Raw genomic sequence first — 24,239 nt, 5'->3', positions numbered from 1 at the left:
TCTTCAGCTGATAATCGACACTCACTACACCTGGCAAGCACAAATCCTTGGCCTCCTTTCCATCGTCATTTAATCGGAGCACGGTGATGCGTACCTGTAATCCCAGCACTCGGGGAGCTATGTAGAGAGTTCATGGCCAGCGCAGGCTGTGGTAGAGCCAGTCTCGCAAACAAAGAGAGTCTGCTAGATGGAGAAAGCGCTTTCTGTGCAAGCCTGGTGACCTGGGTTTGATTCCTGGAACCCACACAGAAAAGTAGACCTAGAGAGCTAGCTCAGCAGTTAAGAGCAGGTGCTGCTCATGCGGAAGCCCAGGTCCCCCTCCCAGCACCTACACAGTGGCTACCAATCATCTGTTGCTCTAGTTCCAAGAGATCCAATGCCTTTTTCTGGCCTCCACAGGCACTACCTCCATATCATGCACATCCATACAAGCAAGCAAAAACCCCATAGATAGAAAATAAGTCTTTAAAAAATATTTTTAAGCTAGACATGGTGTGTGTGACAGACTTCTGGAGAGATGCAACCCACACATCTACTCATCCCAGGAAGGGAACCCACAATAGACCAAAGTAATGACTGCATCCAAGTCCTACACAGGACACTAACAGGAGTATATGGGCCAGGGATGACTCAAAGGAACAGCCCCATCACCGAAAAGCCTGCCTTGGGTGACAATTTTGTTTTGTTTTGTTTCTCTATGTAGCTCTGGCTGTCCTGAAACTCACTCTGTACACTAGGCTGGCCTCGAACTCAGAGAGCCGCCTGCCTCCTGAGTACTGGTGTTAAAGGCATGTGCTGCCACACTTGGGTTGAGTGACAACTTTTGACAAGTGGAGCTCTCTGAGCTCAGCCGTGGGAGAGGTTCTTCTCTGTAACCCAGCTGCTGAGACTCCTCCCTGGCAGCTGTTTGCTCCTGCTAGAAAGCCAGGGAGGGGCCTTCAAGAATCTACCAAGTTTCTTTCTCAGACACATGACCATTCTTATACTTTCTCAGTCTTGTGGGCCTCCAGCTCCCTCTGAAGGGGAAGTTCTAGTTCAGAGGAATCTGCTATACAAAATGGTGGCACACATCTGTAATCTCAGCACTCCTGGTATCTACTCCAGGAAGCTACTGGTTTGAGATGAGGCACTTAACCAGAAACAAGAGAGATACCACTTTAACATGGTGATGAATGGAGCCAGTCCCCGAAAGTTGAGAGCACATGTATGTGCATGTATGTATCACTTACAATGCAGTAATAGGAGAACCAGGAGTTCAAGGTCATCCCAGATACATAGGTGTTACAAGGAGCAGAAGCCTTTGTTTGTGCAGCCGCCCGGCTAGCTTACACCCAAAATAACCACACAGAAACTGTATTAATTAAAACACTTCCTGGCTCATTAGCTCTAGTTTCTTATTGGCTAATTCTTACATCTTAATTTAACCAATTTCTATTAATCTGTGTATCGCCACGTGACTGTGGCTTACCAGCAAGATTCTAACCAGAGTCCATCTCAGGCAGGAGATCCATGGCGGTGTCTCTCTCACTTTCCCCTTCTTCCCTGCAGTCAGTTCTGTCTTCTCCACCTACCTAAGTCCTGCTCTATCAGGCCCAAAGATGTTTCTTTATTCATTAGCCAATGAAAACAACATACAAACAGAAGGACCTCCTACACCACATAGGCAACTTGGATTAACCTGAGCCTCTGTTTCAAAACAACAACAAAAGATTCAGCTTGACTTTGTTGTGCCCAGTCCATGGGTGTTGAAGGAGCAGCAGGCTGCTTCCTTCCGCCCAGCTCCTGGCTGCCTGGCTCCTGGCCGCCTGGCTAGCTTATGCCCCGAAATAACAACACACAAAGTGTATTCTTTTAAACACTGCCTGGCCCATTATATCTAGCCTCTTCTTGGCTAACTCTCACATCTCAACTAACCCATTTATAATAATCTGTGTAGCACCACAAGGAAGTAGCTTACCAGGAAGGATTCTAGCCTATGTCCATCTTGGGCCGGAGCTTCATCGCGTCTGTGTCCAGAGAGAAGAGGCATGGCGTCTGTCTCACTTCCCTTCTTCCCAGCATTCTGTTCTGTCTACTCCACCTACCTAATTTTCTGACCTATCAGACCAAGCAGTTTTCTTTATTGATTAACCAATGAAACAACAGATTGACAAATGACCTTCCCACATCACATGGGGACCCTAAAAGACCACCAGGGAGACCAACTCACCAAAATGCAAAAGCAAGGTTTATTATCATGCATGTGTACAAGCCGGCAGAGACCTCGTCTACACAGCAGCAAGAAGAGGTACCCAACCCTTCTAAAGAGCACTATTTAAAGGCAAAACCCAGAAAAGTTACATTAGCAGGGTTTGGGGTGATGGGCTCAATCCTTATTGGCTGACATTTGTCTAGGGGTATCCTGGTGGAAAGCGATGGGTGTGTGATGGCAGGTGATCCTATGTGCAACAGTTGGAATATTAGGAATTTCCTTTGGGTGGTCTGTTCCTGGGTAGTGCCTGGGTAGTCCCAGTTTATGATCTTTTCTACAATCAGATATTGCCTTAGGGAAAACTGCTGAGATTCAGGCCTCTATTAAGCTTATCATGGCTGCGTCCTACACATCCCCCTTCATAAGTACCGATGACAGGACCCAGTCATGGGTCCTGCTTGCCCATGGGTTTAAGGAGGTATTATTGGGACCTAAGAACCATTAGCTAACAGATTTTTTCCAGGGCAGTGGCCAACCTACCAGGCCCTGTAGCTCTGATCTTTTGAGTACAACCAAATTGTAATTATAATCCTGGATGTCCTCTTTGGTTCTGTGGTTCTGCATAAAGAACCAAAGTGTCTTTTTTATTGTAGGACCATTTTAGTTAATAAATCCATTCATTGACATCTCTGGGCCTATTTTTCTGGTATATCAATGGGCACTATAGGTAGTCAGTTTGTCCCCCATGCCAGGAAGTTCCCCCTTGTCTCAAACTTTCAACCTATTCTGGGCAGGGAGCATGGGACAATGTGTTCCTTTCTGCAACTACTTCAAGCTGACATTGGGCATTGTCATCAGGGCCCAAGAAGGCTGAAAGGCTAGCCAAAGGTAAGGCGGGAACTCAGAAGCATCTGTTGAAGAGAGAGGGAGCAGTCACATCACCTGGACTGGTCCACATCAGCCTTCAGGAAGTCCAGGGCTCACAGCCTATCAGAGCAGGTTGTCGTCAGCAACTGGTGCTTAGATGCATCTTCCAGCCAAGTGGAACCCTATTGAGATAAGTGTAAACTAGGAACAGAAGTTAAAATTTATGTACTTAAAGAAAAATAATACATTTGAAACTTTTAGGCCCATATTGAAAGCCTTATCACAGAAATAAAAAGAAAAAAGCAGGTAACAGGTATCTGTAAACAGAAGGAATAGACACATACCTTTGAGTCCTAGCAAAAACTACAGATTTTGATTAGAGGAATGTGTATTGTTCTGCTGTCCAGGGAGCCAGGTATGGTTGGACAGAGAAGTCTTTGTCTTGATGAGAACCACCTTTAAATTCATATTTAAATGACAACCAGAATAAACCTAAAATTTTGAGCTTCTTACCCAAACAGTAAGTAGTCATTGCTCTATCAGAACTATACCATAGAAGGGGAAAGAATCAGAAACATTTTCCATATCTTAACCTGTATTTACATCTTAAATCACTTTTTAGGCCCTCAAAACTTATGAACTTTTATCTCCTCAGACCTTTATATATCTTATTTTTTAAATCAAGAGACCTAGTAGTTTTAGAAAAAGCAAGACTATAGATAGATAGATAGATAGATAGATAGATAGATAGATAGATAGATTACAAACTGGCTATAGCTTTGTGAAAGGATCTGGATACCTTTTGCTGCTAAACTGACATTATAGCAGGCCTAGCCATCAATGCTATCAGAGATCCCAGAAGGATAAATAAATTATACTTGAGCAGCTTCTGAATCTATGAAAAATGACAGGGACCAGAGTCCATATACAGTTAGCCATACCCAGGTCTCCATAGCACTGGAGGCAGAAGTATCCAGAACAGCAGTCTTACAGTCTTAGCCAGGCCCATATGGTGATTTTTTTCCCTGTGGAAAAGGGACATGGAAAAGACTGACCTTATTTTGTCTAGGCAAAAGTGGTGCAATCAATTCTCCCATGTCCTGCTGTTTGTCCACAGTCTGGACCGGGTCCTGGCAGCAGGGGTTGCACTGGGGCATTGGCAGTGCCTCAGGGGTTATGGCCTTCCCTTCCTTCCTTCCTTCCTTCCTTCCTTCCTTCCTTCCTTCCTTTCTTTTTAATGGTTTTTCGAGACAAGGTTTCTCCGTAGCTTTTGGTTCCTGTCCTGGAACTAGCTCTTGTAGACCAGGATGGCCTCTAACTCACAGAGATTCGCCTGCCTCTGCCTCCCGAGTGTTGGGGTTAAAGGCGTGCGCCACCACCGCCCTGTGAGCTATGACTTTTGCATCCTACAGAAGACAATGAGAAGCCGGGCGGAGGTGGCACACACCTTTAATCCCTGCCCTCAGAAAGCAAAGGCAGAGGGAGTTCTGAGTTTGAGGTCAGCCTGGTCTACAGAGCTAGTTCCAGGACTGCCAGGGCAACACAGAGAAACCCTGTCTCGAAAAACAAAGCAAAGACATGAAGAGAAACTAGGTCAGAGTCTAGGAAATCATTTCCCATCGCTTAGCTGTGCAGAGGGTTCAGTGTGCCATTTCTCATAGCTGTCTTACCAGCTGAAGACACCAAGGCTTTGGTTGCAGGACCTGGAGAAACCGTGTTGTATTTGACCTGAAGATTTTCCTCTTGGGAGCTAGCTCTCACTGTACCAGAAAGTGCTATACAGGCTGCTGAGGGAGAAAAATCTTCAATATGGTGGAGTTTCCACTGCTCTAGGGCAGTGGGACCTGGGAGAACAGAGCCAATAAATGAGTCAGACAAGTCTCACACGGTAACCACTTTATCCAGAGCATCAGACAATTTGTGCTTTGAGGGTTATGAGGAGTCACATGGGTAAAGTGTCTGACCACAAGGGTACACCTCACATGGCAAAAACGTGTTTCCCAAAGAGGCAAGTAAACAAATAGCAACGGCCATTTGTAATGAATCATCTGAAGCACACGCGCACCTCTCTGCTATACCTGGGAGGGTCACGGAAGCGCAATCCAAGAACAGTTCTGTGGTTTCGAAGGAACTGGGCTCACAAGACTCTTGTTTTGTTTCCTTACAAGGACTTAGAATCTCCCTTACACAACTCCATCCTTGGACCGTGTTCTGACAGTGAACCCTGAATGCTCCAGACCGCCAGGCAGGATGTGGCCACTGGTTTACCAGCGGTGTGACCATGATAGAGGTAACCAACCAATTTCTGAGTGAATCTGAGGCCTGCTCCACCGGAGGGAATTCATGCCTGGTCTAAAGTCAAGGCTGGGGGGGGGGGGGGTCCTAGGGGAAAATCTCATACTATTGTTTAGTTAAATGAACATGTTGTCATCATGTCAACATGCCTTCTAAATATCTACATTTCTGCCTATAAATTAGTGCTTACTCAGCCTTGGCCAAAGCAGGTTTTTTGTTGTTGTTGTTTTTGTTTTTTTGGTTTTCGAGACAGGATTTCTCTATGTAGTCCTAGCTGTCCTTGAACTTGCTCTATAGACCGTGCTGGCCTCCAACTCACAGAGATCACCTGCCTCTGCCTCCTGAGTGCTGGGATTAAAGGTGTGTGCCACCACTGCCCGGCTCAAAGCAGCTTCTCAATGAAGTGAATGGTGGTTAACAAAGAGATTCATAACTGATCAAAGTACTGATCAAAGAGATTGTAAACTCTCAGCTCTGCGTGGAACATCTATATTCACTGCCCCAGTGCTCAGGGAACATCACAGAAGAAGGGGAAGAACGGATACAAGAGCTGGAGGCTGGGGAGGAATGCGGTGAACACTGTCTTTGGCAATGACACGGCCCTTATCCTCAAGAACCCACAGCAACCATTGTTCCCCGCACAGATCACACCTACCAACATCCCAGCAGGGATGGGGAGGAATGCCCAAGGCTCCGCCCTCAGCTAAGGATTTATTCACACCTGCTGGTTGTTGTGGGAGGGAGGTTATTTGCTTTGCCAGGTTTGATGAATTGAACTTGGTGGGTCAGGAGGCTGGAGAGATGCTCAGTGGGTAAGAGCATTTGCTGGTCTTGCAAAAGACCCAGATTCGGTTCCCAGCACCCACACTGCAGCTCCTCATTATATATATATATATATATATATATATATATATATATATATATATATATATATTATGTATACAATATTCTGTCTGTGTGTATGCCTGCAGGCCAGAAGAGGGCACCAGACCCCATTAAAGATGGTTGTGAGCCACCATGTGGTTGCTGGAATTGAACTCAGGGCCTTTGGAAGAGCAGGCAATGCTCTTAAGCTCTGAGCCATCTCTCCAGCCCCCAGCTCCTCATTCTTAACTCTAGTTCTGAGGAATTTGGTGCCTTCTTCCAGCCTGTGCACACACAGAGACTCACAAGCACACACACTGCACATGCATACATGTAGGCAAAGCACTCATACCCATACAATTAATCTTAAAAAAAATAAAAAGATTAATGGCTCAGGTCATTAATCCCAGCACTTGGGAAGCAGAGGCAGACAGAGCTCTGAGAGTTTGAGGCCAGACTGGACTACGAAGCTAGTTCCAGGACAGCCAGGGCTACACAGAGAGAAATGCTGTCTCAAAACTAACTAAATAAATAAATAAATGTAAAAAGAGGACATGGAGAGGAGGGGAACATGTTGAGGAGTCTGGGGAGAGAAGGAGACAAGGGTTGGTGTGGTGTGTCACTGGCCCTGGCTGGTACATTTTGGTCCTCTAAGAAAAACACAAACTCAGGGCTGGAGAGATGGCTCAGAGGTTAAGAGCACTAGCTGCTCTTCCCAAGGTCTGAGCTCAATTTCCAGCACCCACATGGTGGCTCACAACCATCTGTAATGAGATCTGGTGCCCTCTTCTGGCCTGCAGGCATGCATGCAGGCAGAACACTGTATACATAATACATAAATCTTTAAAAAGAAAGAAAGGAGGGAAGGAAGGAAGGAAGGAAGGAAGGAAGGAAAGACAAGCTCCTATCTCCAACTCTAGCGTTCAGAGGCAGACACAGGTCACTGTTGTGGGGTATGCTGTTGGATGAAAATGGCCCCCAGAGGCTCACAAAGAACAGCATTATTTGAAAGGATTAGGACATAAGGCCTTGTTGGAGTGGGTCTGGGCTTGTTGGAGGAAATATGGCACAGGTGTGGGCTTTGAAGTTTCAGACACGCTCAAGAGAGGCCCAGTGTCTCGCTTGCTCTCTTCCTGCTGCCTGGTGATCTGGCTGTAGAACACTCAGCCACCTCTTTGGCACCATGTGCCTACCTGCATGCCACCATGCTTCCCGTCATGACAATAATGGACTCAACCTCTAAACTGTAAGCCAGCCCCAGTTAAATGCTTTCCTTTATGAGTTACTTTAGCTAGGTAGTAGTGGTGCTTGCCTTTAATCCCAGCACTCGGGAGGCAGATGCAGGCGGACCTCTCTGAGTTCAAGGCCAGCCTGGTCTACAGAGTAACTTCCAGGTCAGCCAGGGTTACACAGAGAAAACCCATCTCAAGAAACAAACAAAAAAAAAAAAAAGTTGCTGTGGTCACATGGTCTTTTCACAGCAGTAAATACATGAGGTATCCACCAGAGAAGACTGTGTGGAAACGGGTTTGAGCCAGTAGAAAGTCTTTATTAGCTGCCTGGCAACTACACTGGGTGTTAGGATCCCAGGACTAAACCTTTCTCAGGCTGAGCTTTTGAGCACAAAAACAATATTCCAGGTTGATGCACTACGGTTAACAAGAAGGGTTAGCCAGGAGCAGAGCTACTGAAGCCAAACAGCAAGGTTAGTACATTCAGAGCTGTTCCCAGAACCACAGCCCACAGACTGATCATTTAAGTCTTTGCTTTCATTTCAGCAAGAGATGCTGTCTGTGTGCTGTGTTTTATGGCCCACATAGTATACCCATCATGGATCCAGTTATGCTAAGTTCCGGGTCCTGTTAAAATCACCACAAATTTGAGGTCAAATTGGTCTACCTCGGTGGTTCTCAATCTTCCTGATATCGTGACCCTTTAATATAGTTCTTCATGTTGTGGTGACCCCTGACCATAAAATTATTTCATTGCTACTTCATAACTAAGTTTGCTACTATTATGAATTCTAAAGTAAATACCTGAATGGAGGTGGGAAGACACACCCTTAACCCAAATCTCCTGAGGTGGGAAGACCCACCTCTAATCTGAGTAAATATCTAATGTAAATAAAGATCCCCAAAGGGGTCTTGACATTCAAGTTGAGAAACATTGGTCTAGGGCTTGAGAGATGGCTCAGTGGTTACACTGTCTGCTCTTCCAGAGGTCCTGAGTTCAATTCCCAGCAACCACATAGTGGCTCCAACCCATCTGTAATGAGATCTGGCGCCCTCCTCTGGCGTGTGGGTATACATGGAGGCAGAAAGTTGTATATATAATAAATAAATATATCAAAAAAAAAACATTGGTCTACATAGTAAATTTCAGGCCATCTAGAGTTAAAGGAGATTAATAAAACCCACAGAAAGCTTGGTGTGGAGAAGCTTGCCTGTGACTCTGGCACTCAGAGTTGAGACGGGAAGATCAGGGGTTCAAGGCCAATCTTAGCTACATGGCGAAGTATCAAAATGCAAAGGGTTGGGGACTGAGACAACGGCTCAGCCAGTAAGGTGCTTGTCACACAGCATGAGGACCTAAGTTCAGTCCCTAGCACCCAGGTAGAATGCTGGGTACACAGTGATGCCACATTCCAGAGCTGGGGAGGCAGAAACAGGAGGATAGCTGTATTAGTCCGGGTTCTCTACTGTAACAGAAGTTATAGAGTGATCTCTCTATATAGAAAGGGAACGTATTAGAATGACTTACAGGTTTGGTCCAGCTAATCCACCAATGGCTGCCTATGAACGGAAGGTCCAAGAAACTTGCAGTTGTTCATGAGGCTGGATGTCTCAGCTGGTCTTCGGTACATGCCAGAATGCACAAGAATTAGGTTCTAATGCCAGCGATGGAATGGACTCACTAACAAGTCAGAAGAAAGCAGGCGAAGAGCTAAACTTCCTTCTTCTACATCCTTACATAGGCTTTCCAGCAGAAGGCGTGACCCAGACTAGAGGCGGGTCTTCCCACCTCAGAGATGCAGACTAGAAGCGATTCTTCCCACTTCGGATTGAGCAGAAATCCCTCACAGGTGAGCCCCGGTTTCAGATATAGTCAAGCTGACAACCAGAAGAAGCCATTACAGTCCCTTTGGCCTCTGGCCAGTCGGTGAAGCCTAGTTGTCAAGTTCCAGGTCCCCTGTGTCAGACAAGGAGCAGGTGTCAGGTGCTGGGAATGTTCTGGAAACAACAGGTTTTGCCTCGAGAAGCTTATGTTCCAATGACTGAACTTGACAGACGAGAAAATAAATAACCAAATAAATGAACAGTTGCAACGTATCATAAGTGCCATGGGAGGAAAAAAAGTACAATTTTCAAGAGTCTCTAACATGATGCAGTACTGGAAAACTATCAGGATTATGCTAACAATAATAAGCATTTCGGGGAATGAAACAGGCAATTAGGTGCTCTGGGAAGAGCAAAAGCTGTGTGGAAAGGAATATAATCAGTGTGGGAATTTGTCTTTGCGGTGAACAATATTTACATAGTCATAATGATTTAACTAAATGTAAAATGTCAGTTTGGAGGTAACAGATTGCCCAATTACCTAATGGGAGGGTCCAGAAAAGTCAGTAGAGGGGTAAAATGCATAAAGTAAATTTGTAAAAATTGCAAACTAAGTGTTGTGATACAAGCCTATAGTCCCAGCACTGGGGAGGCAGAGTCAGGGGGGATGGTACACCAATCTGTCCTACTGAGATTAGTGAGCCCCTATCTCTAAACAAAACAACAATAACAATTGCAACTGTAGCACATTATTTAGAGAAACTGAGCTAGAGACTAACAAATGCCCTTGGAAATGATTCCCTCCAGCAAAAAGCCCGAGGTGGTAGAGGGGGCAGTTACAGGGGTTTGGCGGGGAGTAGGGAAACTTGCTTTGCGTTCATTGTTTCTGCCTGATTACTGCCACTTTGTCGCCAGGCCCTATCCCAGACACTAGAAACTCAGAAGTAAATGTAACAACTGAAACAGCCAACACTCAAATCCATAAGATGTTGTAGAGTGGTAAATATTGCATACAAAAGCAGGCGAGCAGGACCGGCTTAGAGACAGGCCAGTTCAGTGGATAAAGCTGCTCGCCCCTAAGCCCAGCAGCTGAAGTTCAACCCCAGAACTCATATTGTGGAAGGAGAGAGCTGAAGCCTCAACACACATGCCAAGGCTCCTTCACCGCATGCATGTATAGTATACATACACATTATACATATATACACATATACATATGCACATACACGTATACACATACACACTTACATATACACATATACATATATACATATACATATGCACATACACATATACACATACACATATACATGCATACATAAATGTAATCTTTCGAAAAAAAGAGATAGATAGGATGGGGAGAATTTTTGTTTTATGTTTTTTTTAAGATTTATTTATTTTATTTTATGTGTATGAATGTTTCGCCTGCTTATATGTCTGTGCACCATGTGTGTGCCAGGTGCCCTCAGCGGTTAGAAGAGGATGTTGGGTCCCCTGGAACTGGCCTTACAGATGGTTGTTAGCTACCACGTGAGCACTGTGGACTGGGTCTGTCGTCCTGCAAGAGCATTGAGTGCTTAACCAGGCAGCCATCTCTCCAGCTCCTGGTTTCAATTGTTTTTTTTTTTTTTTTTGAGACAGTCTCATACAGTCCAGGTTGACCATGACTCCTTAGGTGACCAGAGATCGCCTTGAACCTCTGATCCTCCTGTCTTCATCTCCCAAGTGCTAGGATTACATGGCTGTCCCCACTGTGATGGGTTCACATTGTGCTGGGTATGAACCTGGGTTTTGTGCTGGGTCTAAAGCCAGGGTTTTGAGACAGCCAGACAAGCAAGCACCCTAGCAACTAAGCTACACCCCAGCTCCTTCATTCTTCCTCATATCTGAATAAAACTCCGCTGCACGGCATATTTTATTCATATATCTGAGCTCTTCCTCATTCCGCCCTTACGAGCGTTCATGCTGAGGTTTCTGTGTAAATGTTAATTGGTTCTCTTGGGTTCATGCCCAGAAGTGCAATAGCTCATGTGATGACTCTAAGCTTACTTTTTTCCCCTCAGAAGGGTTTTAAACAGTTTAAATTCTTAATTATTGTGTGTATGACTGTGCCTGAGTGTTGAGAGCAGAGGGGTCATAGATGCCCAGGAGTGGGGATCACAGGTAGTTGTGAGACTCCTGACCTGGAGATGAGACGTGTGCTGAGCTCTCTCTTCAGTGCCCTCGCCTCCTTCTCCTCTTTTCATGCTCTTAAAATGTAGCCCTGGCTGACCTAGAACTCACTATATAGACCAGGCTGTCCTCAAACTCACAGAGATCTGCCTGGCTCTGCCTCCCAAAGGTTAGGGCTAGCAGTGTATGCAGCTGTGCCTGCTGTTAGTTGTTGTGGCTGTTGTTCTCCTCTTCTATATTTTATTGTAGGTAGCTGGGCAGTGGTGGCACACACCTTTAATCCCAGCACTCCGGAGACAGAGGCAGACCGATCTCTGTGAGTTCAAGGCCAGCCTGGTCTACAAGAGCTAGTTCCAGGACAGGCTCCGAAGCTACAGAGAAACCCTGTCTATATATATATATATATATATATATATATATATATATATATATGACAATATTTGCATGTACACACACACACATGAATTCCCCTTAAAGCCTATTGCTCAGTGTTGGAGAGATGCCTCAGTGGTTAAGAGCATTTACTGCTCTTGTACAGGACCTGATTTTGGCTCCCAACACCCATATCAGGTGGCTTCATGCAACCATCTGTGTAACTCCAGTTCCAGGGGATCCAACACCCTCTGGCCTCCTCAATCACCTGCACATACACAGTGCATATAAACGTATACAGGCGCACACACACCCATGCATATAAACAAGCCTTCTGTTCTTCGTTGTGATTCCTGTATATAAATCTGCCTGCGATGCTGTGGGCTGCATCCTGGAGCAGGAAGCAGAGGACGACAGTGCAAGGTCGCTTAATAGTCCCTCACATCAGCATCGCACACAAGCATGAGTCTCGGCCAGTGTCTATTTCTGATCTGGGTGCTGAGGGAGAGGATCAAGGAGCTGCCGCCTTGGAGACCTGCAGAAGCAAGGCCAAGCATGGGTTGTGAGTGTGGCATTGCCAAGCTGGCCTGCTGACTGGCACAGCCTGTGGCCAGAGGCACTAGCATATCTCTGCTGCAACCCAGGGACTGTGGGAACAGAGTGGGGGCAAGAAGCTAAAGACGGCACAGCAGCCAAAGCCAAGTGCACAGCGGAGCAAGCCCTCATTCTAGCGTCCGTGGAGTCGCTCAGGAGTCACTGCCTACCTTCAGATCTGGAATTCGACATCCTGTGGGCATTTCTGGCTTCAAACTCCATGGTTCCTGGCAGGAAACAGGGACTCTCTGTGACTCCAGATGGCTTTTCCTGTGGAGATTTTTGTTTCTAGTGGGGGTGGGGGAGGGCCTTCCTCGTGCTCTGGAAGGGATTGGGAGGTTCTGATTTCCACAGATTTGAAGCAAAGCAGCTCAGTTCAACAGAGCAAACACTGAGTGTCCTGGGTACTGAGTCACCTTTCTCTTTCACGGGGATAGTTGCATAGTTGCGGGAGATTCCTGTTCAGGCTTCCAACCTCGGCGGCCCTTTCTCCACACACTGAGCAGAAAGACCAAGAGGCACTGCTATCCCTAATGGCCCAGGGGACCCCTGGATTCTTCCACCTCTGCAGGTTCTTCGCCCCATCCCCTCCCTCCCCTCCACAGGAACACTCCGCTGCCACATGGCCTCCGTAGTCTGGCCTAGCTTCTCCCCCAGTTGCCACGGCTGTTTTGTTTTCATGAGCTCTGCATTTCAGTCCAGAGTTCTGGGGACCTAGTCCAGGCTCTGTGCATGCTAGCCAAGCCCTCTCCCGTTTGGCCATAACTCTAGCCTTCCCGTTAGTCTTTCTTGGTTAACTTCCTTGAAGCCTTTGTTCAAAGTCAACCTCGTGAGAGACTTCCCTGACCTTAGTATAAAATAGCATCCCAGGGGGTTGGGGCGACAGTGCAGAGCTGTGTTTGCCGTGCCAGTGTGAGTTTAGAGCCCTAGGCTCCCGCGCGTAACAGCTGTATGTGGCAGACAGTGCGAGCCTCTGTCCCCTTACTCGGGTGAGACAGCGACAGGTTGATCTCTGGAGGTTCCTGGCCAGAAAACCTAGCCAAATTGCTGGGTTCCAGTTTCAATGAGAGACCCTATCTCGATCAAGTAGAGAATAATGGAAAAAGACTCCTGACATCTCGACTCTGGACTCCTCATGCATGCGCATGCATGTCTGAACACACACACACACACACACACACACACACTCACGCAAACCCTATTAGAACACCTAGCCTTTCTCTCAGTTCCTTTGCCCTAATTTATTTTCTTCAGAGCCCTCGTTACATGTTTATTTACCTCTCATCCATCCATCCATACACACACACAGAGACACAAACACACCCCAAACCATGAGCTTCATGGCAGAAAGGACGGTTGCTCTAGGTTGGTTCAGATCCGGCAGCCGAGGCCTCCTCTGGGAGAAGCTCCTCTGCACCAGTCCTGAGGTTAGCAAAGACGAAGGCGCTCTTCTGCAGCCGTCTGGAGGTTAGCAAAGCCTAAAGCGTGCGCTAGAGAGGAGATGCGGCTTTTCCACTAAGGTCTCCGATAAAGCTCTTAAACAGGGTTTGGTGCTCAGGGAACCGTGAGTTCAGAGAGGGCATTTGGCCCAGGGTCGAGCTGGGCTCATCACACAAGACGCAGAAAGGCACGCTTGCTGCTCGGGTCCCCAAGTCCCGGAGCTGCGGTTTGAGTGAGGGGAAACAGGCTGATTCTTATCTCCTTGAAGATCTCAGACAGGTTCCACAGGCCCGAAGCTGTTTGGAACTCAAGCAGGCCATTACAATCCCCCACAGTAGATCAACCCTGCCCCCTGGTGGCCATACAGGGCAAAGCCTCCTCTGGACTCAGGCAAAAGAACCTAGCTTTCTCGTGGACATACTAGAAGACATAACATGTGAGATTTGGGAAAAAAGAATCACATCAACTAGGTGTTGGAGCGAACGCCTGTAATCCCAACACTAGGAAGTCTGAGGCAGGATGATCAGGAGTCCAAGACCAACTTGCTTAGGCTACATAATGAGTTCAAGGCCAACTTGGGTTACGCGAGACCCTGTCTCAAAAGAGAGCACAATATTGTTACAGTGACCTCATTATCTAGGTGTGATGTACGCAAACCCCAGAACTCAGGAGGTAGACGCAAGTCTACAGCAGGCTTGTTGCTAGCCTGACCTATATATGAGTTCCTGGTCATACAAGGCTACACAGCAAAACCGTCTCCAAATAAGACGGGGCATTGTGGAGCACACCTTTAATCCCAGCGCTTGGGAGGCAGAGGCAGATGGATATCTGTGAATTCGAGGACAACCTGGTCTACGTAGTGAGTTCCAAAACAGCCAGACCTACATAATAGAAAGACCCTGATTAAAATATCAAAATACAAACAAAACGAAGCGAAAGGGCTGGAGAGATGGCTTGGTGGTTAAGAGCGCGTGCTGCTCTTCTGGCGGACCCGAGCTCAGTTTCAAGTACCTAAGTGGGATGGCTTGGCCTATAACTCCATCTCCTGAGGATCGAACATCTAGGAAGCCGTCTGCGCACACATGCACACGCATGCACGCACACACACACACAAATTAAAAACAACCACAAACCAGGCAGTGGTGATGCACACCTTTAACCCCAGCATTTGGGAGGCAGAAGCAAGTGGATCTCTGTGAGTTCGAGGTCAGCCTGGTCTACAGAGTGAGTTCCAGGACAGTCTCCAAAGCTACAGTAAAAAACCAAAAAATAAAATAAAAAATAAATAAAAACAAAAACAACCAAAAAAAAATCAAATCATCTTTTGAAGATGTGTTTATTTGGGGGCAAGTACTCACACCATGAGCGCAACACTGCACTTGCGTGGTCAGGGAACATGAACTTCACAGTCTCAGGTCTCTACCTCCGTGTAGGAGCTGGGGTAACAGTCCAGCCACATGAGCTATTTTTCACGTGGGTTCCAGGGACAGGGGTCAAACTTGGATGTATCAGGCACATAGGGACACGCTGATCCTCTGAGCCACCCCCATTGTCCTTTGGCGGAAGTGGGGGGTTGGGGTTTTATTATTTATTTAGTAATTTTTTTGTGTGTTTTGTTTTTCAAGACAGGGTTTCTCTGTAGCTTTGGAGCCTGTCCTGGAACTAGCTCTTGTAGACCAGGCTGGTCTCGAACTCACAGAGATCCACCTGCCTCTGCCTCCTGAGTGCTGGGATTAAAGGTGTGTGCCACCACCGCCCGGCCTTATTTAGTAAATTTTTGGTGTTTGTTTGTTTGTTGCTTTGTTTTGCTTTGCTTTGCTTTGGGGTTTGTTTGTGTGTTTGGTTGGTTGATTTGGTTTGGTTTTTCAAGACAAGATTTCTCTGTGTAACAGCACTAGATATCCTGGAACTTACTCTGTAGACCAAGCTGGCTTCAAACTCACTTACCTCTCCCTCCCAAGTGCTAAGATTAAAGGTGTGCGCCACCACACTTGGCCCTATTTAGATCATTTTTATAATCCTCCTGCTCCTGGAGTTTCCACAGAATTTTGTTGTTTGTAGGTCCTCTGTTCCCTGAAGAACATAGAGAGCACCTCCCACATTGCAGGCACCAGCTTAGAAGCAGAATTACTTAGGATACAGCTTCTCTCAGTCCTGCTTGTAATCACACTGGGCTCCTCTGCCCTGAAACCTTCACTCCGTGACATAAACTATATTGTCACATACTTGGCAGGAAAATCATTGCTTAATGGCCACAGGCAGCCACTGAGTAAAGGCCCTCAGCCGTTTGTCTAGTAAAGAGCCTCCATAGGTGACTGCTTCTTCAGATCAGAATGAGGCAGAATGATGAGTGTTTAGTCTCTGCAGGAGAGAGCTCAATATGGTCATTACTGCCTCCGCGGCCTCCACCCCATGCCTGAGAGTTCCAGCAACAAAGTCACGACATCCAATATCAGAGTCCACCCACGAGGGGCCTTGCTAGGAACAGAGCAGTAACCAGAAGGTATCAGCAGCCTGACTTCACCATGGGTCCACATCCCTGGCAGAAGCTGCTGCGGCAATCCCAGTAACTCAAGAGGGAGAGGCAGGAAGATCAGGAGTTCAAGGCTAACCTCAGGACATAGCAACTTCCCAGGCAGCTTGGGCTACAAGACATCCTGACTAACACTTTTTTTTTTAAAGAACGATCCCTTGCAATAACCTGTTAAGAAGCACGCTGGATGAAAAGAGCGCATTCATAATGCCAACACAAAGAAGAGCTGTTCAGAAATCCATTAATGAGAGTCTTATAAATCCTCTCTAAATGAAAGATGTGGGCTTGAGGAACATGACAGGCTTGAATAAACAGAAAGATACATGTTGTACGGAACAAAAAAGAACAGCGCTGTGCCCAGTGCAGTAGGCAAGTGTGTAATCCTAGTATTCTGGAGGTAGGTGGGGGACTGGGAGTTTACAGTCATCTTTGGTGCATAGAGAACTGGAGGCCATCAGGGGTAGGCATATCTCTTTGGGTTTGTTGGATGTCAGCATGGTTAACATAGTGAGAACATGTATGTGTGAGAAGATGCTTCCCTAATTTTTGCCAGATATGTATTGCTGTGGAATATTATTTTAACTGTGCAAAAAGATGTGTTATATTTGTTTGTGGTGTGGAATATTACTTTAACTGTGTAAAAGGTGTGTTACATTCGTTTATGCTGCATTTGTTTAACGATGTAAGGATGTGTATTTAATTATGTAAAGATGTGTTGTATCTGTTTCCCCTTGCCTGCCTAAGACATCTGATTGGTCTGATAAAAAGCTGAACAGTCACTAGCTAGGTGGAGAAAGGATAAGTGGGGCTGGTGGACAGAGAATAAATAGGGGAGAGAAGCCGGGCGGTGGTGGCGCACGCCTTTAATCCCAGCACTCGGGAGGCAGAGGCAGGCGGATCTCTGTGAGTTCGAGACCAGCCTGGTCTACAAGAGCTAGTTCCAGGACAGGCTCCAAAACCACAGAGAAACCCTGTCTCGAAAAAAACAAAATAAATAAATAAATAAATAAATAAATAAATAGGGGAGAGAAAAAGAGAGGGAGAAAGAGAGAGACATGCCGGGGGCCAGAAGCCAGGCAGCTAGCTGCCAGACAGACCCGATCAGCAGTGAGAGTAAGACACACAGGAGGAAGGAAAAGGCTGAGGCCAAAGGCAGATAAAGAGAAACAGGTTAATTTAAATTAAGTGAGCAAGCCGGATATGAGCCTAAGCTAGGCCGAGCGTTCATAACTAATAAGTCCCTGTCATGATTTGGGTGCTGGTTGGTGGCCCAAAAGCAAAAGCCTGGTATTTTCATAGATAGACAAAACCTTCTGTCCTGTCCTCCCTTTCCAACCCCAACCTCTCTGCAGAGCCCGTGCCAGTGGGGTGATTTTGAATGTTTTATGTGGCTCTCCCAGGAGGCTAAGAAAGCAACACTAAAAGTCATCTGGCAAATAAATAAGTGACAAGAGGCAATAAACCTCTTAACAGGGTCATCTTACTAGGTGGCAAAAGCAGGTTGAAGCTGAGGCAGCTTGGTCTGAGCTCCAAAGTCGGCAGAAAAATCAATGAGACACACCGGACCGGACATGGACCCGCTCGCTGTATGTGGATGTTTCAAATACTCTCAAAGTGGTGCTAAATCAATGGGGAAATAGCACAGGAGAAAGGGAACCATTCACAGAGCAATTAAATATGGATCCAAACCTTTTCCTTTTCATCAGAATTAACTGCGGGTGGGTTCAAAATGGAACCCTCAAAAAAAAAAAAAAACAGGACCATTGAGCTTATGGGGGGCGGTATGCATTCATTAATCTGAATCTTTAAAATGTAAAGCGCCCTTGTGGCAAACATACAGCTAGACAATAGATAACCTGGGGGAAATATCTGCACCACAATGAGAGACGATACCCTTCACTAGGGAAAAGGACTAGAAATCCATAAAGCACACAGAGTGAACCCAGCAGAGACACCGAGATCCATGCAGGATAGACACGTGGGAAGCCCATCTCAACGCTTGACAGTTAAAATACAAATTAAGATGAGAGGAAAGTGTCAAATGATTAACAAAGACACCGGGAAGTGCTCTTGCAGGTGGGATTATTTGTGGAAAGGGAAATTGCTGGAGCCTTTCAGGGTGGTGATTTAACAAAAGTCATCAACATTTTAACTGCTTACGCCAATCAAGCCAGCAATTCTACTTCTAAGGATTGATCTCTGCGGTATTTTCTCGACAAGGCAAAAAGAAAAAGAAAAGAAAAGCTAGGACTGAAGGTGGCTAGGATGGAGGGTGCCTAGGACAGAGGCTAGCAGCCTGGATTGGGTGGCTGGAAGAAGCTCTGGCACTGCTTGCAAGAGAACAAGAGTCGAGAGCTGGGCTGGTCTTGCTAACGTTACTTATAGATACATTAGTGTAACTATACAATCCTGGATGGGGGTAATAGAGGGAGCTGGCTGCAGGCAGCAGGCTAGAGCCTGGCGGCGAATGAGATGACTGCCTTCTGCACTTTTATTTACTACGCCGTGGGGACTTCTTTTTTCTTTAACCTTTCTATTTTTTGTTTACTTTAATTTGGGTGTGTGGTGTTTAGTGTTTGTGGGTGTCCATGAAGGCTAGAAGAAAGCATTATGTCCCCTAGAACTGGAATTACATGTGGTTGGAAGATGCTCTACTCGGATATGGGGATCTGGCTCAGGTTTCCTGAAAGAGCACAGATAGGTGCTCTCAACCACGGAGGTCTCTTACCTCCCCAAAGCTTTTTATTTATTTTTTATTTTTTAAAATATTTATTTATTTATTTATTATGTATGAAATATTCTGCCTGTGTGTATGTCTGCAGGCCAGAAGAGGACACCAGACCTCATTACAGATGGTTGTGAGCCACCATGTGGTTGCCAAGAATTGAACTCAGGACCTTTGGAAGAGCAGGCAATGCTCTTAACCACTGAGCCATCTCTCCAGCCCCTCCCCAAAGCTTTTTAAAAATAAAAAATTGTTATTTTATGCATATAAGTATTTTACCTGAATGTATGTGTTAGAAATAAGCTTAAGATCACACACACACACACACAAAAAGGCCATCACTTCAACTGAAGTGTCTGGACAAGGCAAAAGCTTACTCCTGCGTGCTCTAGAGGGTGCGTGCTCAAGTCGGGAGTGGCAGTACACACCTTAAATTCCAACACTGGGAGGCAGAGGCAGGTGGATCTCTGTGAGTTGGAGGCTAGCCAGGTCTACACAATGAAATCCAGGACAGCCAGGACTACACAGTAAGACTTTGTCTCAAAAAACAAAACAAACACACAAGGTGGTTTACTCCAAAGAACAATCACAGAGCCAGGAAGGGCAGTTGTTTTTTTGTTTGTTTGTTTGTTTTTTGGTTCTTGTTTTTTTTTGTTTTTCCAGACAGGGTTTCTCTGTGTAGCTTTGGAGCCTGTCCTGGAACTCGCTCTGTAGACCAGGCTGGCCTCAAACTCACAGAGTAAAACTCTGCTTCCCAAGTGCTGGGATTAAAGGCACGTGCCACCACCGCCCACCTGGGCAGTTGGTTTTTACTCTAGCCCAGGTGACTGTCTTTCCCCCACTTGCTGCCATCTGCCCTTGCAGTCTTATTGACTAAACCCTAAAAGAATTGAGGCACAGGAAATGAAGGAGGAAAGGGAAGGGGCCACTACTCTGGCCATCAAATTCCTGGAATGTTGTGGCCCATTGTGCAATCAAAAGTTTGAGGGGGGGGCAAACATTTGCATAAAGATTTCAAAAGGTGGGGGAGAGAAAAAGTTTCGATTTCCTGACCTAGACACACGTTTTAAAGTATTTGATAAAAGAGACTCGTATTTAATATTTCTTTCATATATGTGGACTGCATGCTTGCCTGGCACCCCCAAGGAGGCCAAAAGAGTGAGTCAGATCCCCTGGAAGGGAAGTTACAGGTGTTTGCCAGCTGCCACGTCCCCCACCTTTAAAAAATAAAACAAGCCGCGCGGTGGATCTCTGTGAGTCTGAGGCTGGCAGCCATCACCCTGGACCAGCTGCAGAGGCCTAGGTGGCCACTGAGGCTGCAGATCTGCAACGCCAGTCATCACCAGAAGGAAACCCGCCCTCTCCCCTAGGCCTGAAGGGGCACAGAGCACCGCCCTGCTCTGCAGGTTCCTGCCTGTCCCTGCCACGTGACTTCGCAGAGGAGAAGCCAGAAGCGCTATCCTCACCTGGTGTGTCCCTGGAGGCCCCGGAGGAAGGTGACAGCCGTGACAGCTCCTCCAGCTGCTCCCGGCTGCCTGTCATTCTGCCACTCATACCCCAGGCGTGACATTGTGTGGGCAGGAATAGGTGGGGGCTTCCATGTTCTTCCCTACGGAAGCAAAAGCTGAGAGCCCAGCTGGGAACTTTTGGTGGCTGCAAAGAAAGTCAGCCTGAGCGGGAGGGGAGGGGCTCTCTGACAAATCAGGTGAAAAAACACGAAAGGCCCTAAGAGAAAGCCCAGAAACCCCACTTCTGTGTATTTTACGCTAATGCAAGTGCGCCCAGGAACATGAGGCATAAGCATGCGCTCTTAGAGTCCTGGCTGGAAGCCAAGCAGCCGGAAGGGCTAATTGTGAGCCGTGAAGGACCGGTCATGGCTGTAGTCTAACCTGGCAAATGCTCTAAGAAGAGGAGTTGACCAGGGTTTTTGTGGAAAACTGCGTTTTCCCTCCCTCCCTTCTTCTTTTAAGATTGTGTGTGTGTGTGTGTGTGTGTGTGTCTGTGTGTGTGTGTGTGTTCATGTGGGTACTCACACTTGACACACTGAGTCATTTCCCTGGCTTTGCTTTTTCTTTTAATGGAAAAAAGATATTTATAGGTTAGGGTTTGGATTTATTTATTTATTTATTTATTTTTGTCTCTTGGAGGACATTTTGTGAAACGGTCAGTATAGCCTCAAACTAGATAAAAGTAACCAAGACTGGGCTTGAACTACTAGTCCTGGTCTCCACCTCCTCCAGTCACAACAGGACACAGACAGTAGCCTTAGCCCATCCCCTGCAGACTTCTCCAGTCCCACACATGGGTCAGCGTGAGTCTACGTATATCATGGTGGAATTGTCTTTAAGTTTTTTTTACATGTATTTATCATGTGTTTGTGTGTAGATGGGCACGGGTCAGCGTGAGTCTACGTATATCATGGTGGAATTGTCTTTAAGTTTTTTTTACATGTATTTATCATGTGTTTGTGTGTAGATGGGCACACGGCTGCACACGTGCCAATGCAGACATACGGAGGTCTCGGCTCTCCCGACTTCCACCACATGCCTTCTGGCACTTGAACTCAGGTCACCAGGATTGGCACGAGGGCCTTTACCCATGGAGCCATTTCACAGGCCCTAAGGAACTGTCTTTTAATGAACACACTTGTATGTAGAGGGAGATGGTGGCTGAGAGATTTGACCCTGAGAGCCCCTTCTCCCATGTCTCAGTGGTTTCTTTCTTTGGGGGTTAAGGTGGAATTTTGTTTATTGTTGTTGTTTTTTGTGGGGAAGTGCTTTTTTTTTTTTTTTTTTGGTTTTTCGAGACAGGGTTTCTCTGTGGCTTTGGAGCCTGTCCTGGAACTAGCTCTGTAGACCAGGCTGGTCTCTAACTCACAGAGATCCGCCTGCCTCTGCCTCCCGAGTGCTGGGATTAAAGGCGTGCGCCACCAACGCCCGGCTTTTTTTGAAATGGTATAATGTAGCCGAGGCTACAACTCACCAGAGAGCCTGGGTGGCTGACTCCCAGTGTGGCCATTCCTGGGGGACCAAGCCACCCCTCCTAGAAGAAAAAGCCAGCTACCACTGGAAAAGAAAGAAGTCTGTATTCCAAGAGACACACACAGACCTCCATCAGAGCTCATTGGCCCAGCCAGGGTGACACTGTGGTCCGCTCTGATCAGCCAGAGGCCAGAGGTCACAGGAACCTGATGAGGAACCAGAGATGGGGCTGACAGGCGCTACAGGTTGGACCTGAGGCTGGGAAGCCAGAGGGAAAATGAGCGAATGAAGGAAGGTGTGGGACATAGCCCTAAGGGACCATGGGCTGCAGCCTGGAACCTTCTTCCTAGTTGCCTTCCCTGGCTCGGGCAGCTGGGCTCCAGGCAATTAGAATGGGTAGTCTAAATCCTATAAAGTCGGCCACTAAGCCAGCACACAGGGAAGTCTCCAGGGAAGGTAGGAAAGAAGCCATCAAAATGACAGAGGCCTGCCTGCCTTCTATGGCTGGGGCTCCTTCCTCCGCCCAAGTCTGACTGGGCAGCCAGGACCTGGAGGAAGAGAGAGGAGCCAGGACTGAGTTCTAGCCCAGGGAGAAACAATGGCTCAATACTAACACCAGAAGGTGGTGCCCATTTTCCAGAACCCAACACATTTTACACCCCGACAACCAGGGGGAGGTTCTTCATTGAGCCCATTTCACAGATGGAGAACCCTAGCCAGGCTCCGAACTGGTCTGATTTCTTCTGCTTAGATTCACTGGATCCACACCCACTCCTGGATCTGCTCCTCAAGTCTGGTCCCCATACTTGGGAGCCAATTAGCAGAGCAGAGAGGGCAATGTTGAGTTGGCACCTGGGAAGTCCTAAGCAGCTAACCACTAGAGTTCTAGAGACCATGGCCTTCTGCCAACCACACAGTCACATGGCCTGAGCACGGTGGCACTGTCTCACCAACTGCGACCCTCGGTGGCTGCTAACTGCACCCAACTGCAGGCCTGATGTCTGGGTCTCAGGGTGACCTTGGTTGCCCAGAATGAGGATATGTGCCGGGTGGGCATGCAGGACCCTTCTGGAAGGGTAGGGAATCTTCCTGTTTCCCAGAAGTCTGGGCAGGCTGCCTACTGAGGGGGGAGACCAGGAACCCCACCGAGGGTGGCACAGGCATGCACAGGGACAGCTCTCTGAGAACCAGCCACAGTCGGTCAAATAATATCAATAATATCCATAATATCATTATCAAAATACCACAGTTACAGTATGGTGATTATTTTTTTCTTGAAGTCCTGTCTTTTGAAGCCCTGGGCAAGTTACCTGCTGAACCATCTTGCTGACCCCACATTTAGCTTTTTTTTTTTTTAAAGATTTATTTATTTATTATGTATACAACATTCTGCCTCGATGTATGCCCGCACGCCAGAGGAGGGCGCCAGATCTCATTACAGATGGTTGTGAGCCACCATGTGGTTGCTGAGAATTGAACTCAGGACCTCTGGAAGAGCAGGCAATGCTCTTAACCTCTGAGCCATCTCTCCAGCCCTAGCTTCTTTTTTTTTTTTTTTTAATATATACAATATTCTGTCTGTGTGTATGCCTGAAGGCCAGAAGAGGGCACCAGACCTCATTACAGATGGTTGTGAGCCACCAAGTAGTTGCTGGGAATTGAACTCAGGACCTTTGGAAGAGCAGGCAATGCTCTTAACCTCTGAGCCATCTCTCCAGCCCCTCACATTTAGCTTTTTTATGTGTGTTCTGAAGATCAAACTCAGGTCTAACAGGTGTTTATCAGTCTCTAGACAGTGTGACCCTTTGGGCTCAAATGACCCTTTCACAGGAGTGGCATTCCAGTTATTTACTTTATGACTATTTTTAAAATTTAGTTAAACTCACTTTTATGTGCATTGGTGTAAGGATGTCATATCCCCTGGAACTGGAGTTACAGACCATTGTGAGCGTCCATGTGAAGGCTGGGAATTGAACCTGGGTCCTCTGGAAGAACAGCCAATGCTCTTAACTGTCAGGAGCCGTTTCCTCCTAAAATTATTACAGGAACCATCGCCCTGGGGAGTCTGCAGAGAACCCCACACCCCCAATTGTATTAAGAACCGTTCTATTGACAGAGCCTACCCCACACCCAATTATCTGTTAATAGA

At 46.8% G+C, this 24,239-nt stretch overlaps 1 long non-coding RNA gene across 1 annotated transcript; it reads right to left on the bottom strand.

Annotated features, from left to right (window-relative positions):
* Positions 1–3,121: 3,121 nt before the first annotated feature.
* Positions 3,122–20,595, bottom strand: LOC121439587. The gene is made up of 3 exons (XR_005973273.1): positions 20,576–20,595; positions 8,978–9,406; positions 3,122–3,240 (listed from the first exon to the last, which is right to left on the bottom strand). It is a non-coding gene; the product is annotated as an uncharacterized LOC121439587 (long non-coding RNA).
* Positions 20,596–24,239: the final 3,644 nt, after the last annotated feature.

Source organism: Microtus oregoni, unplaced genomic scaffold (genome assembly GCF_018167655.1).
Source record: "Microtus oregoni isolate MIOR12 unplaced genomic scaffold, Mior012 000062F_ref0000492, whole genome shotgun sequence".
NCBI classification, from domain to species: domain Eukaryota; kingdom Metazoa; phylum Chordata; class Mammalia; order Rodentia; family Cricetidae; genus Microtus; species Microtus oregoni.
Note: the sequence above shows the minus strand (reverse complement) of the source record. Positions and strands in the feature narration are given on the sequence as shown.